Here is a 20,913-nt window from a genome sequence, read left to right on the forward strand (position 1 = left end):
GTGGTTGTACCCACAAACCATTTAGAGTCATATTGGTGGTTGTACCCACAAACCATTTAGAGTCATATTGGTGGTTGTACCCACAAACCATTTAGTCATATTGGTGGTTGTACCCACAAACCATTTAGAGTCATATTGGTGGTTGTACCCACAAACCATTTAGAGTCATATTGGTAGTAGCTGTACCCACAAACCAGTTAGAGTCATATTGGTGGTTGTACCCACAAACCATTTAGAGTCATATTGGTGGTTGTACCCACAAACCATTTAGAGTCATATTGGTGGTTGTACCCACAAACCATTTAGAGTCATATTGGTGGTTGTACCCACAAACTATTTAGAGTCATATTGGTGGTTGTACCCACAAACCATTTAGAGTCATATTGGTGGTTGTACCCACAAACCATTTAGAGTCATATTGGTGGTTGTACCCACAAACCATTTAGAGTCATATTGGTGGCTGTACCCACAAACCATTTAGAGTCATATTGGTAGCTGTACCCACAAACCATTTAGAGTCATATTGGTGGTTGTACCCACAAACCATTTAGAGTCATATTGGTGGTTGTACCCACAAACCATTTAGAGTCATATTGGTGGTTGTACCCACAAACCATTTAGAGTCATATTGGTGGTTGTACCCACAAACCATTTAGAGTCATATTGGTGGTTGTACCCACAAACCATTTAGAGTCATATTGGTGGTTGTACCCACAAACCATTTAGAGTCATATTGGTGGTTGTACCCACAAACCATTTAGAGATTTTATATGAAGAAAAGCTACTGCGAATACAAGTTTAGGTAGATGTGTACCTGGTGATGTTGGGGACAGCGTGTAGGACAGAGTCACACAGAGAGTCTCTTCCTCTTTTCAACACACAGCCCGTCAGCAGGAGGAAGAAGAGAAACACTCCACACACCACCAGGGTCACGGTCAGCCATAGACGCTCTCTGGAAACACACACACACACCATACAGACACACCATACACACACACACACACACCATACAGACACACACACACCATACAGAAACACACCATACAGAAACACACACCATACAGAAACACACCATACAGAAACACACCATACAGAAACACACACCATACAGAAACACACCATACAGAAACACACCATACAGAAACACACACCATACAGAAACACACCATACAGAAACACACACCATACAGAAACACACCATACAGAAACACACCATACAGAAACACACACCATACAGAAACACACCATACAGAAACACACACCATACAGAAACACACCATACAGAAACACACACACACACCATACACACACACACACACCATACACACACACACACACACCATACAGACACACACACACACACCATACAGACACACACACACACCATACACACACACACACACACACCACACACACACACACACACACACACCATACAGACACACACACACACCATACAGAAACACACACACCATACACACACACACACACACACACACACACACACACACACACACACACACACACCATACAGACACACACACACACACCATACAGAAACACACACACACACCATACAGACAACACACACACACACCATACAGAAACACACACACCAGACACACACACACACAGACACACACACACACCATACAGACACACACACACACACCACACACACACCATACAGAAACACACACACACAGACACACACACCATACAGACACACACACACCATACAGAAACACACACACACACCATACAGACACACCATACAGAAACACACACACCATACACACACACACACCATACAGAAACACACACACACAGACACACACACCATACACACACCATACAGACACACACAGACACACCATACACACACCATACAGAAACACACACACACAGACCATACAACACACACACACCATACAGAAACACACACACACACATACACACACACACCATACAGACACACACACACACACCATACAGAAACACACACACACACCATACAGAAACACACACACATCATACAGAAACACACACCATACAGAAACACACACAAGACACACCATACAGAAACACACACACAGACATACAGAAACACACACACACACACCATACAGAAACACACACACACATTCACACCATACAGAAACACACACACATTCCATGCAGAGACACACACACACACGCCATGACAGAAACACCACACATTAACACACGGAAACGAATGACGGTCACATCGACTTTGTGACAGACACACCAGCCATTAACACAGGTCATAAGGTTAGACAGACATTGCGGAATGTTGCACATAATAATGGGTTAAAAATGGCAACTTCTACATGCAGTAGGGAGGAAGGAAATCCACAGAACGGGAAGAAACTGCAGACTGAGCTCTATTTTTAACACAGGTACCGAGAGGCGGGACATCGCTGGCTTTGTGACTGACAGGCACCGAGCCTATTAACACAGGTACCGGGAGGCGGGACATCGCTGGCTTTGTGACTGACAGGCACCGAGCCTATTAACACAGGTACCGAGAGGCGGGACATCGCTGGCTTTGTGACTGACAGGCACCTAGCCTATTAACACAGGTACCGAGAGGCGGGACATCGATGGCTTTGTGACTGACAGGCACCTAGCCTATTAACACAGGTACCGAGAGGCGGGACATCGCTGGCTTTGTGACTGACAGGCACCTAGCCTATTAACACAGGTGCCGAGAGGCGGGACATCGCTGGCTTTGTGACTGACAGGCACCTAGCCTATTAACACAGGTACCGAGAGGCGGGACATCGCTGGCTTTGTGACTGACAGGCACCTAGCCTATTAACACAGGTACCGAGAGGCGGGACATCGCTGGCTTTGTGACTGACAGGCACCGAGCCTATTAACACAGGTACCGAGAGGCGGGACATCGCTGGCTTTGTGACTGACAGGCACCTAGCCTATCAATAGAGAGCAATAGAAGACGCTTATCGTTCATTCTAGTGGGAGAGGGCTATAAGGACTTTTCTGACTAGCGAATTGAAACTTTTAAATGCAAATAATCCTTGTTAATGAAATGGAATGCTAGCAGATACCCATAGACTCCCAGTCATTGCGCGCTAACACTAGATAGCATTGTCTCGCAAAACTACCTCTAACTTCCTTCATACTGGACACGGGGACATAAAAGTGGTATCCACAAGTTCATCTGACTCTGGGGAAGAAGATAACGGACCTGAAGTACTTATTTTACATTTAAAAAAATCCCTATGTAAAAGCAGCCCCCCAATATTAAAATCACAGTGCAGCTTTCTCTTTCTCTTCGCTAATGATGTGTGTGTTCAGTCTTCGGTCTGTTGAGTGTAGAATATCCTAGTTTATTCAAAGCGAAATACAGCATTCCGTTAAGCGTTAAGAGATACAGAGCGCATTTCTGACTGTCAGACTGGTGGCCGACCTGCCTATACTGAGCCCCTCCCCTCTATCTCAGTCCCTCGCTAGCTCGCGATGAAAGATGCCGGTGTTTTTTTCTTTTCTTAGGAAGTACGACAACTAATCCGTCTCCTCCGTTCCAGATGATTTGATTTGACAGTTTTGGTTGCTTAGTGATGGCTGTTAGTCTCGCGTCAGAGGTGCCCGTTCAGTGGCGCTTTGAAACCATCACCAGAGAAGGTTCCAGACAAACAAACAAGGGTATCTGACTGAGGTAGATATAACGTCGCTGCCCGGCCCTGGCGGTTACAGTAATAGGACCATTATTCTGCATTGTGACTTGACATGGAATTGAGATTTCTTTTAACATTATTTTTATGGGAAAAAAACGATAAAGGAAAATGGTTAATTTGTCACAGTCAGAAAGTATTCAGACCCCTTGACTTTTTACACATTTTGTTACTTTACAGCCTTATTCTAAAAAAAAATATATTTTTTAACTCAGTAATTTACACACAATACCCCATAATGACAAAGCGAAAACAGGTTTTAAGAAATGTTTGCTAATTTATGAAATAAAAAAACAGATACCGTATTGACATAAGCATTCAGACCCTTCGCTAGGAGAATCGAAAATGAGCTCAGGTGCATCCTGTTTCCATTGATCGTCCTTGAGATGTTTCTACAACTTGATTGGAGTCCATCTGTGGTACATTAAATTGATTGGACATGATTTGGAAAGGCACACACCTGTCTATATAAGGTCCCACAGTTGACCGTGCATGTCAGAGCAAAAACCAAGCCATGAAGTCAAAGGAATTGTCCGTAGAGCTTAGAGACAAGATTGTGTTGAGGCACAGATCTGCAGCATTGAAGGTCCCCAAGAACACAGTGGCCTCCATCATTCTTAAATGGAAGAAGTTCGGGACCACCAAGACTTTTCCTAGAGCTGGCCGCCCGGCCAAACTGAGCAATCGGGGGGAGAAGGGTCTTGGTCAGGGAGGTAACCAAGAACCTGATGGTCACTCTGACAGAGCTCCAGATTTCCTCTGTGGAGATGGCTGTCCTTCTGGAAGGTTCTCCCATATCTGCAGCACTCCACCAATCAGGCCTTTATAGTAGAGTGGCCAGATGGAAGCCACTCCTCAGTAAAAGGCACATGGCAGCCTGCTTGGAGTTTTCCAAAAGACACCCAAAGACTCTCAGACCATGAGAAACAAGACTCTCTGGTCTGATGAAACACAGCCAAGCACACAGCCAAGACAGTGCTGGAGTCTCTGAATGTCCTTGAGTGGCCCAGCTAGAGCCCGGACTTTCAGTTTTTTTTAAACAAACATTAACATTAACAAACATATCTAAAATCCTGTTTTTGCTTCGTCATTTTTGCTCCTCCTCTCCTTCCAGTTCTCTGCTGCCAATGACTGGTACGAACTACTAAAAAAATCTCTGAAACTGGAAACACTTATCTCCCTCACTAGCTTTAAGCACCAGCTGTCAGAGCAGCTCACATATTACTGCACCTGTACATAGCCCATCTATAATTTAGCCCAAACAACTACCTCTTTCCCTACTGTATTTAATTGATGTATTTATTTTGCTCCTTTGCACCCCATTATTTTTATTTCTACTTTGCACATTCTTCCATTGCAAATCTACCATTCCAGTGTTGTACTTGCTATATTGTATTTACTTTGCCACCATGGCCTTTTTTTGCCTTTACCTCCCTTATCTCACCTCATTTGCTCACATCGTATATAGACTTGTTTCTACTGTATTATTGACTGTATGTTTGTTTTACTCCATGTGTAACTCTGTGTCGTTGTATGTGTCGAACTGCTTTGCTTGATCTTGGCCAGGTCGCAATTGTAAATGAGAACTTGTTCTCAACTTGACTACCTGGTTAAATAAAGGTGAAATAAAAAAATAAAAAAAATTATGCTTTGTCATTATATTGTGTGTACATTGATTGGGGGGGGGGGGGCAATTTAATCAATTTTAGAATAAGGTTGAAACCTAACAAAATAGGGAAAAAGTCAAGGGGTCTGAATACTTTCTGAATGCTCTGTATATAGATAGACATGTACAGTGATATGTAGAGAAACACTCACCTGTTAACCCCTCCATCCAGCCAGCATGTATATATCCAGTACAGTGATACAGAGAAACAGAACACTGCTACACACACTGAGATAGCAGAGACAAAGTAACAGAGCGAGGGAGAGCTGGAGGTCTGGACCAATAGGGAGTCTGATGACGAGTTGTGATTTACTGTCCCGTAAAGGATACAGAGACCACTGAAACTTCCCTGGACAGAGAGAGGAGGGGTAGGGGGGCGAGGAGGGGTAGGGAGGGAGAGAGAGAGATCACCAGCCATTGTTAGTTTAAATGTACTGAAAATCCACAAAATTGACAACATGACCTGTCATAATGCTTCAAAGAACTCTCTGTCCCTCTGTCCAGTCTGTCTGTCTGTCCCTCTGTCCTGTCTGTCTGTCTGTCTGTCTGTCTGTCCCTCTGTCCTGTCTGTCTGTCTGTCTGTCTGTCTGTCCCTCTGTCCTGTCTGTCTGTCCGTCCATACCTCTGTCCTGTCTGTCCCTCTGTCCTGTCTGTCTGGCTGTGTCTCTCTCTCTCTCAGGGGCATCATTTCAGCTAAACCACGGAATGGCAAAGCTTAATTAGTGAATTTATACATTTCGTTTTAAGGTTTTAACATGCTGTGTGGAACAGCAACATTGACTCCAGCCATTATCACCTTTGTTGCTGTAGCACCATTCACCCCAGAGTCAGTAGGGGACTGAACGCTCACCCCAGAGTCAGTAGGGGACTGAACGCTCACCCCAGAGTCAGTAGGGGACTGAACGCTCACCCCAGAGTCAGTAGGGGACTGAACGCTCACCCCAGAGTCAGTAGGGGACTTAACGCTCACCCCAGAGTCAGTAGGGGACTGAACGCTCACCCCAGAGTCAGTAGGGGAATAGTAAATAAGCGTCATTGCTTTTCTATGGGTTTATTTTGGACCTAAGCTTGTTGCATGCCTTCCCTGCTTTGGAACAATGACTCATATTGTTAGGGCAGAGACATAAGCATCTCGTCACTACATACAGATCTCTGCTATCCATAAAGACAGCCATACAAATGGCCTTCCCTCCCGCACCCAGGAGTCCGCATGGTCCTAAAGTCAAGTCAGTCCTTCTAACACCTCTAAACTACATTTGTTTTTTAATCGGGATTGGAATGATGTTAGTAGCCTATTTTAAATGGTTGGTGTCGAGCTAGCATACCCAATTGACGCCCCTTCTCTCTCTCTCTCTCTCTGTCTTTTTGCTCTTGACTCAAAGCATGCGGTTTATAATTTGACACTCTCTCTGTCTCTCTCTGTCTCTCTCTCTCTGTCTCTCTCTCTGTCTCTCTCTCTGTCTCTCTCTCTCTCTGTCTCTCTCTCTGTCTCTCTCTCTGTCTCTCTCTCTGTCTCTCTCTCTCTCTGTCTCGGTCATTTTGCTCTTGACTCAAAGCATGCGGTTTATAATTTGACACCAGGAGACCGCAGCCAGGTCACATGATAAATGTCTGTATCAGAGCTCTTGGGTTTTAGTTCCACGTTACTATAGTTACACATGACTGCGTCACTTCCCAGAACTAATAATTTAGGAACAAATGAAAGCTGTTTGTAAGAGAGGTCATGTGTCACTATAGAATGTGGCCAGTTGGCTATTGTAGGTTGAACATGAACTTGAACCAGGTTAAATAGCTTAAACTTGCACTATGCAGAAATCGCTGCAGCATTTCCTGGTTGCTAAAACTATTAATAGTTTGCCTAATTTCAGTTTACGTGAAAATAACATAGTATCGTGTAGAGAATATATTTTCCATAACCAAAAATACTGTTGTTTCAGCTGTTTGAATCTGGTGTACAAAACCGAAAGTTAAAGACGCAAAAACCAGAATTTAATAAGAGTACGCATAGAGATAGCACATATATAACAGGACATCTTATTGGACTTGCTTTCAAATAGAATGATGAATTTATAACTCACATTTTATATGTGAATTTGGTCGCCACAAAAAAAAAGGTTACATATTTCCACTTTAAGCCCTGCCTTGGTCGAATGAATATATCGTTAAAAGGATTTAAGTGGGTTTTCCCGTACCCATACTGGTACAGAATTAGGAGAAAGCAGCGAGGCAGTCAGTCATATGACCAGGTGCATACACTTTCAGAGTCCTGCTTTCTCCTAATGTATAATACGCTTATTCAATCACAAGACATCAAATTAGGCTACTATTCTCCCCCAGTCAAACTTATTCAGGTGATTCAAATAAAGAAATGTCAGTTTGGAAAGTAAATCAAAGTAAATGTTTTACAACTGCGACATAACAGTCAGTCCAAAGCAGACAGCCAATCGACACAGTATGTCAACATTAGCCTACCAGTGTCTGCAAAGTTAACATGAGAAGACAAACGTTTTTAACTTTCTTTACCTGTGTGATAGTGAGAGAAGCTGCCGTGACGATTCCACAAACGAAACAACTGGCGTACAATCCCATCTCGAGGAGAAGGAGCCACGGTATCTTCGCTATTGCCATCATCGTCCCCTACTCAATCAAGCCCCCTCTCTCTCTCCGGGATCTAACTGACAGACGGAGCCAAGCCGACAACCGGGACGCGCTCCAACCGTTTATAACTGCGTTCTGGAACTCCCTCCGAAGCGCGCATTCGACACAGTTGAAAACCACCGGTGCATGCATCCGGAGAAATCGAGAAATGTCCATTATAAACTATAACTATCTAGAACAACTCTTTGACCTGCCCTGTCCTGGTGTGAAGAATTGAATGATAATCTCATCAGATAATTTTATATGGATATTGTGGTTGTTTCTCTATTTCTAGATGCGCAATAGGTGCTTGTTAGAGACCCCAAAATCACAATATTGGCTAAGAGAAGGGGGGAGGGGGGGAAAGAGTGATGGGGAAGGGGGAAAGAGTGATGGGGAAGGGGGAAAGAGGGGGTAGAGAGGGATGGGGGGAGAGGAGGAGGGATGAGACAATGAGAAGAGAGAGCATCAGGGAAAGGGGAGGAGGGAGGAGACAATGAGAAGAGAGAGCATCAGGGAAAGGGGAGGAGGGAGGAGACAATGAGAAGAGAGAGCATCAGGGAAAGGGGAGGAGGGAGGAGACAATGAGAAGAGAGAGCATCAGGGAAAGGGGAGGAGGGAGGAGACAATGAGAAGAGAGAGCATCAGGGAGAGGGGAGGAGGGAGGAGACAATGAGAAGAGAGAGCATCAGGGAAAGGGGAGGAGACAATGAGAAGGGAGAGCATCAGGGAGAGGGGAGGAGGGAGGAGACAATGAGAAGAGAGAGCATCAGGGAAAGGGGAGGAGGGAGGAGACAATGAGAAGAGAGAGCATCAGGGAGAGGGGAGGAGGGAGGAGACAATGAGAAGAGAGAGCATCAATGAGAAGGGAGAGCATCAGGGAGAGGGGGAGGAGGGAGGAGACAATGAGGAGGGAGAGCATCAGGGAGAGGGGAGGAGGGAGGAGACAATGAGGAGGGAGAGCATCAGGGAGAGGGGAGGAGACAATGAGAAGGGAGAGCATCAGGGTGAAGGGAGGTGGGAGGAGACAATGAGGAGGGAGAGCATCAGGGAGAGGGGAGGAGAGGGAGAGCATCAGGGAGAGGGGAGGAGGGAGGAGACAATGAGAAGAGAGAGCATCAGGGAAAGGGGAGGAGACAATGAGAAGGGAGAGCATCAGGGAGAGGGGAGGTGGGAGGAGACAATGAGGAGGGAGAGCATCAGGGAAAGGGGAGGAGACAATGAGAAGGGAGAGCATCAGGGAAAGGGGAGGAGACAATGAGAAGGGAGAGCATCAGGGTGAAGGGAGGTGGGAGGAGACAATGAGGAGGGAGAGCATCAGGGAGAGGGGAGGAGAGGGAGAGCATCAGGGAGAGGGGAGGAAGGAGGAGACAATGAGGAGGGAGAGCATCAGAGAGAGGGGAGGAGAGGGAGAGCATCAGGGAGAGGGGAGGAGGGAGGAGACAATGAGGAAGGAGAGCATCAGGGAGAGGGGAGGAGAGGGAGAGCATCAGGGAGAGGGGAGGAGAGGGAGAGCATCAGGGCGAGGGGATGAGACAATGAGCATCAGGGAGAGGGGAGGAGGGAGGAGACAATGAGAAGGGAGAGCATCAGGGAGAGGGGAGGAGGGAGGAGACAATGAGGAGGGAGGGCATCAGGGAGAGGGGAGGAGGGAGGAGACAATGAGGAGGGAGATTGAGAGCATCAGGGAGGAGGGAGGAGACAATGAGAAGAGTGAGGGAGAGCATCAGGGAGAGGGGAGGAGACAATGAGAAGGGAGAGCATCAGGGAGGAGGGAGGAGACAATGAGGAGGGAGAGCATCAGGGAGAGGGGAGGAGCTAATGAGAAGAGAGGGAGAGCATCAGGGAGAGGGGAGGAGCCAATGAGAAGGGAGATTGAGAGCATCAGGGAGGAGGGAGGAGACAATGAGAAGAGTGAGGGAGAGCATCAGGAAGAGGGGAGGAGCCAATGAGAAGGGAGAGCATCAGGGAGGAGGGAGGAGACAATGAGGAGGGAGAGCATCAGGGAGAGGGGAGGAGCTAATGAGAAGAGAGAGGGAGAGCATCAGGGAGAGGGGAGGAGCCAATGAGAAGAGAGAGGGAGAGCATCAGGGAAAGGGGAGGAGCCAATGAGCATCAGGGAGAGGGGAGGAGGGAGGAGACAATGAGAAGGGAGAGGGTCAGGGAGAGGGGAGGAGACAATGAGGAGGGAGAGGGTCAGGGAGAGGGGAGGAGACAATGAGGAGGGAGAGCATCAGGGAGAGGGGAGGAGACAATGAGAACAAAGATTGAGAGCATCAGGGAGAGGGGAGGAGACAATGAGAAGAGAGATTGAGAGCATCAGGGAGAGGGGAGGAGACAATGAGGAGGGAGATTGAGAGCATCAGGGAGAGGGGAGGAGACAGTGAGAAGGGAGAAGGAGAGCATCAGGGAGGAGGGAGGAGACAATGAGGAGGGAGAGCATCAGGGAGAGGGGAGGAGACAATGAGAAGAGAGATTGAGAGCATCAGGGAGGAGGGAGGAGACAATGAGAAGAGTGAGGGAGAGCATCAGGGAAAGGGGAGGAGCCAATGAGGAGGGAGATTGAGAGCATCAGGGAGAGGGGAGGAGCCAATGAGGAGGGAGATTGAGAGCATCAGGGAGAGGGGAGGAGACAGTGAGAAGGGAGAAGGAGAGCATCAGCTATACATTTTTCATCCAATAAATAAAGGCCCAATAGTTTGCCTGAGATAAATGGTTGAGCACACTATCAAAGTAGAAACGAAACAAACACATTTGGTTCCTTAAAAGTTGTGGGAATGCAAGAATTAACCTACAAAAATACACTTTAGCGTTTGTTCTGGCTAAAGGCTAGCCTGCTACAGCTATAGATCTGTATGGAACACAATTGTCTTAAAGGGGCAGCATCCTATTTTGAGATGGTAAAAAAAAAAAAAAGACAATGAGGAGGGAGATACAACGGTTTGGCGCAACGTGGCCCATCCTGCTCTCCTGAATCGGCATCGGGACCTGTCCTGGATGGCCGCCCACGAGATCCTCCCGGTCAGGGCCGTTATGCACTCACGGGGCATGGCGAGGACATCCGCGTGCCCCCGACCAGGCTGCGGCCAAGAAGAGTCGGTGAGGCACATGCTCTGGGAGTGCAGAGCCGCCAGGGACCTGTGGCAGGAAGCAGGCCCCCTGATCACCTCGTGTCTGCCAGCAGGGGAGGACCTAACACCTCAGCTCGTGCTGTATGGGGTGGGCCGAAGGCCCATTCCATCGAAGACCTTCACCAAGCTCTGGTCCACCCTCACGTGCCTGAAGGAAGCACTGTGGTCCTCCCGTAACCTGCTGGTAGCTTGAAAAAACGTAGAGACCACCCCCCAGGCAGTGGCCATGGTAGCCACGGAAGCCCTGAGGTGGTACGGAAGAAAGGGGGCCTCAACCCCAAGCGAAGGGTCCCCACAACACCCTAGGGTCCCGGCGGCCACGGCCTGACAGCGCTGCGGCACCTAGGGCGATGCGCTTAGGGGAGGGATCCCCTCTGGGCCCCGAAGGACGGGACGATGATCCATTCAGAAGAGCAGGATGAGGTGAGCTTGATAAAGACTCACCCCGCTCCTGTACAAGGGACTGAAGACAGCCTTTTAACAAAGTGGCTTTTTAACATGTTTTTCATGTCTTAAAAATGTTTTACCCTTGTTAGATCATTAGTACACATTTTAAATGGCTTTTACAGATTTGATGTTTTTATAAGGAAAGTACTTTTATTCATAGTTGTTTTCATTGGTTTTAACAACATGTACGTTTTAACAAATTTAAATGTAACTTTCAAATGCTGTGTTTTATGCTTTTTTGCCTTTTTTATGTGTATAAATGATGTAAAAAATGTATGAGCTGTTTTTAAAGGAATTGTACCAATAAAACTTTTCCAAAAGAAAAAATGAGAACCTTCCCAATGTCAAACCAGTTGGAGAACGTTCCTAGACCATTACCAAAATGGTAATTAACAATGTTTGAACTTTTAGGAAACGTTCTGTTAACAAAAGGCTAAGCTTGAGAGCAAATATATTTATTTCATTTCATTTGCGATTTTTATGAATAGTTAACATTGCGTTATGCTAATGAGCTTGAGGCTATAACTGGATACAGGTTTTTTTCATGGCCAAACGTGATGAACAAAACGGAGCGATTTGTCCTACACAAATCATATTTTTTGAAAAACTGAACATTTGCTATCTAACTGAGAGTCTCCTCATTGAAAACATCAGAAGTTCTTCAAAGGTAAATTATTTTATTTGAATGATTTTCTTGTTTTTGTGAAAATGTTGCTGGCTGAATTCTAGGCTTATAGCTATGCTAGCTATCAATACTCTTACACAAATGCTTGTTTAGCTATAGTTCAATAGCATATTTTGAAAATCTGAGATGACAGTGTTGTTAACAAAAGTCTAAGCTTGAGAGCAAATATATTTATTTAATTTCATTTGCGATTTTCATGAATAGTTAATGTTGCGTTATGCTAATGAGCTTGAGGCTATAAATAGGATCCCGGATACGGGATTGCTCGTCGCATGAAGTTAATGCTTAGTGTACATAATGTTATGTTATCGATAAACTTACACAAACGCTTGGATTGCTATCGCTGTAAGGCATAATTTCAAAATCTGAGATAACAGGTGGATTAACAAAAGGCTAAGCTGTCTTTTGCAATATTGCACTTGTGATTTCATGAATATTAATATTTTTTAGTAATATTATTTGACCGTTGCGCTATGCTATTCAGCGGTTGCTGACGAAAATGATCCCGCTAACGGGATGGGTAGCGTCAAGAAGTTTTAAGCATGTCCCAGTTTAGGTCACCTAACAGCACGAACTCTGAAGATAGATGGGTGGGCAATCAATTCACATATGGTGTCCAGGACACAGCTGGAGGCTGATGGGGGTCTATAGCAAGAAGCATCAGTGAGAGACCTGTTTCTGGAAAGGTGGATTTTTATAAGTAGAAGCTCAAATTGTTTGGGCACAGACCTGGATAGTAAGACAGAACTCTGCAGGCTCTCTCTGCAGTCGATTGCAACTCTGCTCCCTTTGGCAGTTCTATCTTGACGGAAAATGTTATAGTTAGGGATGGAAATTTCAGGGTTTTTGGTGGTCTTCCTAAGCCAGGATTCAGATGCAGCTAGGACATCTGGGTTGGCAGAGTGTGCTAAAGCAATGAGTAAAACTAACTTAGGGAGGAGGCTTCTAATGTTGACATGCATACAGTCTTGTTTCAATGCTACAACCGAGAGAGGCGAAGGTCGGGAGCCGTGCGTCCCCCGAAACACAACCCAACCTAGCCGCACTGCTTCTTGACACAATGCCCACTTAACCTGGAAGCCAGCCACACCAATGTGTCGGATGAAACAGCGTACACCCGGCCCACCACAGGAGTCACTAGTGCGCAACGGGACAAGGACATAACCCGGACGATGCTGGGCCAATTGTGCGCCTCACCATGGGTCTCCTGGTCTCGGCCAGCTGCGACAGAGCCTGGACTCGAACCCAGAATCTCTAGTGGCACAGCTAGCACTGCGATGTAGTCATTGGTAATGGTGTGCTATGCCTAATAATTAACATTTTAGAATGTGGTATTGTAGTGGACATTAATATTTTATATTTGAATATGCAGTATATTATATATACACCACATGTGACTCGAATTAAGACTAAGTAATTAGCCTATTCAATTAATTATCTTCATCTGACTCCATATGATAAATATGAATATGCAATGAGACTGTTTTTCTTAAAGGATCAATGAAGAAATCTCTGAGAATGGAATTCTAAATACAAGGGTATTTAATTACTTTGTAAAATGAATGGATTCACATGAAAGGCACCCATAGAAAGAAAAAGTGTCTCACCACAGCAATCCAGGAACAAATAAGAGAACAATTAATCCTATAGACCCTTTTATAAGCATCTGAGTTTTTTGGATTCAAAACCTGAGCTGTTGACCAATAGTATTACTGTAAAGTTAACTGCCAATCAGATATCAGACCTACATGTTGTGACAGTGGGGGTTGGCAAGACCAACACAGAGAATGTTGAATTCCTAAGAAAACAGAGGAAATTCTTGCATACAGTTGATAAGAAGAGTCACTTTAGGGGCTGCCCTACAGTATCACCACCAACCTTCCCTTACGATAGTATCACTGCTTCTACACTATATGTGAAACATTCAATGCCTTGAGCAATGGAAACAAGCACGTGGTTCTAGTTCATAAACAAAACTTTCCTCCCCATTCAATGTTTTCCATAGCAGGGATGTATCGCCATAATGAGAGTTCGAGGGTCCAGCTATTTTTAAAACTTGAGACACGCCGCCAGGCTGTTATTGCAGTCGAGGTAGTGAGGGCTTTGGGTGTTAGATCACTCCGCAGAACTGCACTCAAGAATTTATGGACCTGAAAATAACTGTCCTACCGAGCCCACTAAATAGTCCCCTGTTAATCACAAAGAGCCCAGCTCATCCATAAATGAGCTGGGTATCTGCTGAAGCTGTACAAAAGCTGAAGAACATACGCATATCTAGGTACATTCCACAGGTGCTGGAGTTGTAGGCAAACAGAAAACAGGGCCTCCCGAGTGAAGCAGTGGTCTAAGGCATGCTAGCTGTGCCACTAGAGATTCTGGGTTCGAGTCCAGGCTCTGTTGCAGCTGGCCACGACCGGGAGACCCATGGGGCGGCGCATCGTCTGGGTTAGGGAAGGGTTTGGCTGGCAGGGATGTCCTTGTCCCGTTGTGCGCTAGTGACTCCTGCGGTGGGCCGGGTGTAGGGTGATTCGTCCGAAACATTGGTGTGGCTGACTTCCAGGTTAAGTGGACATTGTGTCAAGAGGCTTGGTTGGGTTGTGTTTTGGAGGACGCACAGTTCCCGACCTTCACCTCTCCCGAGTCCGTACGGAGTTGCAGCATTGAGACAAGACTGTAACTACCAATTGGATACCACGAAAAAGGGGGTAAAAAACAAAAATAAATAAGATAAAAAAATATAATAATAATGGAAAACAGAGAGCAAAATGCTGCTCATGCTCCCAGGTGAAATGTATATCTAACAACTTTTCGATCCTCCATTTAATCTTGATACTCCCCATCCCGGATCCGGGATTGTGAATACAGCCTCAGGCTCATTAGCATAACGCAACGTTAACGATTTCTGAAAATCGCAAATGAAATGAAAATAATATGCCTGCTCTCAAGCTTAGCCTTTTCTTAACAACACTGTCATCTCAGATTTTCAAAATATGCTTTTGAACCATAGCAAATCAAGCATTTGTGTAAGAGTATTGCAAGCTAGCTTAGCATTTTGCGTAGCATTTAGCATTTTCACAAAAACCAGATAACCAAATAAATAAAATCATTTACCTTTGAAGAGCTTCGGATGTTTTCAATGAGGAGACTCTCAGTTACATAGCAAATGTTCAGTTTTTCCTGAAAGAATCTTTGTGTAGGAGAAATCACTCCGTTTTGTACATCACATTTGGCTACCGAAACTAAACGAAAATTCAGTCACCAAAACGTCAAACCTTTTCCAAATTAACTCCATAATATCGACCGAAACATGGCAAACGTTGTTTAGAATCAATCCTCAAGGTATTTTTTCACATATCTCTTCATTGATATGCAGTTTGTGGAAGCCTGCTTTCCCCTCAGAATCGCATGGAAAAATACCAGCAGCTGAAAAAGATACACCAATTTCGACGGAGGACACCGGGCGGACACCTGGAAAATGTAGTCTCTTATGGTCAATCTTCCAATGATATGCCTACAAATACGTCACAATGCTGCAGACACCTTGGGGAAACGACAGAAAGGGCAGGCTCATTCCTCTCGCATTCACAGCCATATAAGGAGACAATGGAAAACGGAGCCTCAAAAATCCTGCTGGTTTCCTGGTTGCCGTTTCATCTTGGTTTTGCCTGTAGCTCCCGTTCTAGGGCACCCACAGACAATATCTTTGCAGTTCTGGAATATTCAGAGTGTTTTCTTTCCAAAGATATCAATTATATGCATAGTCGAGCATCTTTTTGTGACAAAATATCTTGTTTAAAACGGGAACGTTCTTCATCCAAAAATGAAATTGCGCCCCTAGAGTTTCAAGAGGTTAAAGTAATGAAATAGCAAGAATGTTTTTTTTTTTGTATTTGTCAATATTAAGTCCCCTATATCTGTTTTTTTTACTGGTTTTGGACCAATTCTGACTGACATTTTGTTGGTGTAAAAAGCGCTCTGTGAACGTCGTAGGGTCCCGTGCATGATAGTGCCAGAAAGCCCATCTACCTGCTCTCCACTACCAATCTCTCAAGGGAGCTGACATAAAATCTCAGGTTTCACACCCCACATTTGCATAGCGAGTTACGTGTCACATGTTCTGGCCTATCCAGACAAATAATTGATTTACTCTCCCTCTGAGTGACGGAAGCCCAGGCTGGGAGACGGCAAATGGAAGATGACAGTCTTGTGAATTCAGCAGTTGTTGCTTCATCTCACTATGATATTCTCATGTGGATTTAGAGCTTTCAAAATGAAAAAATACTAAATCATTTCATTGAATTTAAACAAGACCACTTTCTCTTGGTCACAGACAGACTAAATCTGTCACGCCCTGATCTGTTTCACTTGTCTTTGTTCTTGTCTCCACCTCCCTCCAGGTGTCACCCATCTTCCCCATTATCCCCTGTGTATTTATACCTGTGTTCTCTGTTTGTCTGTTGCCAGTTAGATTTGTTCGTCAAATCTACCCGTGTTTTTCCCTGCTACTGTAACGGAAGTGAAATGGCTAGCTAGTTAGCGGTGGTGCGCGCTAAATAGCGTTTCAATCGGTGACGTCACTTGCTCTGAGACCTTGAAGTAGTAGTTTCCCTTGCTCTGCAAAGGCCGCGGCTTTTGTGGAGCGATGGGTAACGATGCTTCGAGGGCGACTGTTGTTGATGTGTACAGAGAGTCCCTGATTCGTGTCCGGGTATGGGTGAGGGGACGATATAAAGTTATACTGTTACACTACTGCCTGTTTCCCTGCTCCTGTTTTCTAGTCCTTCCCGGTTTTGACCGTTCTGCCTGCCCTGATCCTGAGCCTGCCTGCCGTTCTGTACCTTACCCCACCTAACTGGATTATTGACCCCTGACCCTGAGACTACCTGTTGTTCTGGACCCTGTTGACCTTCTCTGGATTATTGACCCCTGTTCTAGTGTTCTAGTGGTCTAGTGTTCTAGTGTTCTAGTATTCTAGTGTTCTAGTGGTCTAGTGTTCTAGTATTCTAGTGTTCTAGTGTTCTAGTATTCTAGTGTTCTAGTGTTCTAGTGTTCCAGTGACCTGACCTTGACCTGTCGTTTGCCTGCCCCTGTTGTTAGCAATAAACCTTTTGTTTCTGCAACGCTATCTGCATATGGGTCTTATCTCAAACGTGTTAGAAATCACTTTGTACTTAAAGCTGAAGTTGCAACGAGTTTGCACAGATTTGAATAGTGTTTCTGCGCCTCTCAGTGGGGACATTTAGGAGAACATTCTCTGTCGTCAGCTATATGAAATGGTACCAATATTGTTCCGTCACTAAATGTGATCATATTTATTTGCCAGTTATAAGAAAGGTGAAATCTTACAGTAAGTCATTTTATAATTAGATTTTTATTATATTTAGAAAGCGGTTCAGTCATTTCAAGTCCTATTGCCCCACTTCTGTTGAAATCATATTGGATTTTTCATATTTTCATTATATTTGTACTATGTACTTGAACTTGTGTCCTCAAAAGTGAGAAGAGATCAGGAATGTAAAACACATTTTGTACCAGACAGGTGATTTCAAGAACTTTCTGAAACTACAGTGCCTTGCAAAATTATTCGGCCCCCTTGAACTTTGCGACCTTTTGCCACATTTCAGGCTTCAAACATAAAGATATAAAACTGTATTTTTTTGTGAAGAATCAACAACAAGTGGGACACAATCATGAAGTGGAACGACATTTATTGAATATTTCAAACTTTTTAACAAATCAAAAACTGAAAAATTGGGCGTGCAAAATTATTCAGCCCATTTACTTTCAGTGTAGCAAACTCTCTCCAGAAGTTCAGTGAGGATCTCTGAATGATCCAATGTTGACCTAAATGACTAATGATGATAAATACAATCCACCTGTGTGTAATCAAGTCTCCGTATAAATGCACCTGCACTGTGATAGTCTCAGAGGTCCGTTAAAAGCGCAGAGAGCATCATTAAGAACAAGGAACACACCAGGCAGGTCCGAGATACAGTTGTGAAGAAGTTTAAAGCCGGATATGGATACAAAAAGATTTCCCAAGCGTTAAACATCCCAAGGAGCACTGTGCAAGCGATAATATAGAAATGGAAGGAGTATCAGACCACTGCAAATCTACCAAGACCTGGCTGTCCCTCTAAACTTTCAGCTCATACAAGGAGAAGACTGATCAGAGATGCAGCCAAGAGGCCCATGATCACTCTGGATGAACTGCAGAGATCTACAGCTGGGGTGGGAGACTCTGTCCACAGGACAACAATCAGTCGTATATTGCACAAATCTGGCCTTTATGGAAGAGTGCAAGAAGAAAGCCATTTCTTAAAGATATCCATAAATAGTGTTGTTTAAAGTTTCCCACAAGCCACCTGGGAGACACTCCAAACATGTGGAAGAAGGTGCTCTGGTCAGATGAAACCAAAATTGAACTTTTTGGCAACAATGCAAAACGTTATGTTTGGCGTAAAAGCAACACAGCACATCACCCTGAACACACCATCCCCACTGTAAAACATGGTGGTGGCAGCATCATGGTTTGGGCCTGCTTTTCTTCAGCAGGGACAGGTAAGATGGTTAAAATTCATGGGAAGATGGATGGAGCCAAATACAGGACCATTCTGGAAGAAAACCTGATGGTGTCTGCAAAAGACCTGAGACTGAGACGGAGATTTGTCTTCCAACAAGACAATGATTCAAAACATAAAGTTGGCCACTGATTGGTTAGGTCAGTACAGTACAGTACAGGCGCTACAAAGTATTAACTTAAGGGGGCTGAATAATTTTGCACGCCCAATTTTTCAGTTTTTGATTTGTTAAAAAAGTTTGAAATATCCAATAAATGTCATTCCACTTCATGATTGTGTCCCACTTGTTGTTGATTCTTCACAAAAAAATACAGTTTTATATCTTTATGTTTGAAGCCTGAAATGTGGCAAAAGGTCGCAAAGTTCAAGGGGGCCGAATACTTTCGCAAGGCACTGTACAGTATGCAACATTACCAGTTGGTTCTGGCCATCATGAAATAAAACTACATTTGGGTATATCTATTTAGGCTGGAAATTAATTTAGGCGGAAATCCCCAAAAAAAATGTTGCCCTATCATTCATGTCCTGAGAATGTTCCCGAAACCAAGCAACTGTCCTGCTCCATTCCCAGAAAGTTGTGAGAAGTTATATGCAAGATAACCATAGGACAACCACACTCTCTCACCAAGCTCTTAACAAAACACATGGTTCTCAGAACATTATGTGCTAGCTTCTGGGAAGCCAGCGACCACAGGTCTGATATAAGAGAGAACAATTTAGTCCTGGGTTGGATACATATCTGGAAAGACCTGTGTGTGTTGCAGTTTGCTCAGTCTGGGAGCCGACACACTAATACTCCTATGACGGGGTGTTTTAAGCAGCTCAATCCACGACTAAGTCTGACCACCTGACACAGGGTCACACTCTACCTGGAGGACTTTGAGGGAGAGAGGAGAGAGAGGAGAGAGAGAAAGAGAGGGGAGAAGAGAGAGAGAAGAGGAGAGAGAGGGGAATGAGAGAGAGAAGAGAGAGAGAAGAGGAGAGAGAGAGAGGGGAAAGAGAGAGAGAAGAGAGGAGAAGAGGAGAGAAAGAGAGGAGAGAAAGAGAGAACGGGAGATAGGAGAGAGGGGAGGGAGGAGAGAGACACACAGAGAGAGGAGAGAGAGAGGAGGGAGGAGAGAGAGACACACAGAGAGGGGAGAAAGAGAAAGAAGAGGGAGGGAGGAGAGAGGCACACAGAGAGGAGAGAGAGAGAGAGAGAGAGAGAGAGAGAGAGAGAGGAGGGAGGAGTGTCACACCCTGACCATAGTTTATTTGTATGTTTCTATGTTTTGGTTGGTCAGGGTGTGATCTGAGTGGGCATTCTATGTTGGATGTCTTGTTTGTCTATTTCTATGTCTGGCCTGATATGGTTCTCAATCAGAGGCAGGTGTTAGTCATTGTCTCTGATTGGGAACCATATTTAGGTAGCCTGGGTTTCACTGTGTGTTTGTGGGTGATTGTTCCTGTCTCTGTGTTTTGCACCAGATAGGGCTTGTTTTCGGTTTTCGCACGTTTGTTATTTTGTTAATTTAGTCGTGTATAGTCTCTCTATTAAAATAAAATGAATCACAACCACGCTGCATTTTGGTCCGCTCCTCCTTCCCACAACGAAAGCCGTGACAAGGGGAGAGAGAGAGACAAACAGAGAGAGAGAGAGAGGTTGCCCATTCATAGTGTCACGGGGAAAGAACACATAGTCACACCCCATTTTATCTTCTTCAAGCCTTTTATTTTCCCCTATTAATCAGATCAACCCTTCATTTATTACCAGAATTACATCATAACATGAAAAGTGTGTGTAATAGCATCAAAAAAAAGAAAAAAAGTTGAGGCACAGATCTTGTAATATATAGTATAAACGAATCATGTAACAAACCAAAGGAAATATAATTAATTGAATTACTATTCTGAATTCTTGTATTTCTATTTAAAACTGCTGGAATGCGCATCACAGATTAACAATGTTCATATAAACCTCCAAAGACATACATCATAAACACACACACACACACACACACACACACACACACACACACACATACACACACACACACACACACACACT

The 20,913-nt window shown here is 44.7% G+C and overlaps 1 long non-coding RNA gene across 1 annotated transcript; it reads right to left on the reverse strand.

Moving 5' to 3' along the window:
- Positions 1 to 820: 820 nt before the first annotated feature.
- On the reverse strand, positions 821 to 8,381 carry LOC135516488 (uncharacterized). Its single transcript, XR_010451933.1, has 3 exons — positions 7,909 to 8,381; positions 5,538 to 5,734; positions 821 to 952 (listed from the first exon to the last, which is right to left on the reverse strand). It is a non-coding gene; the product is annotated as an uncharacterized LOC135516488 (long non-coding RNA).
- Between the last annotated feature and the right edge of the window lie 12,532 nt (positions 8,382 to 20,913).

The sequence above is a fragment of the Oncorhynchus masou genome, chromosome 27 (genome assembly GCF_036934945.1).
Source record: "Oncorhynchus masou masou isolate Uvic2021 chromosome 27, UVic_Omas_1.1, whole genome shotgun sequence".
NCBI lineage: Eukaryota > Metazoa > Chordata > Actinopteri > Salmoniformes > Salmonidae > Oncorhynchus > Oncorhynchus masou.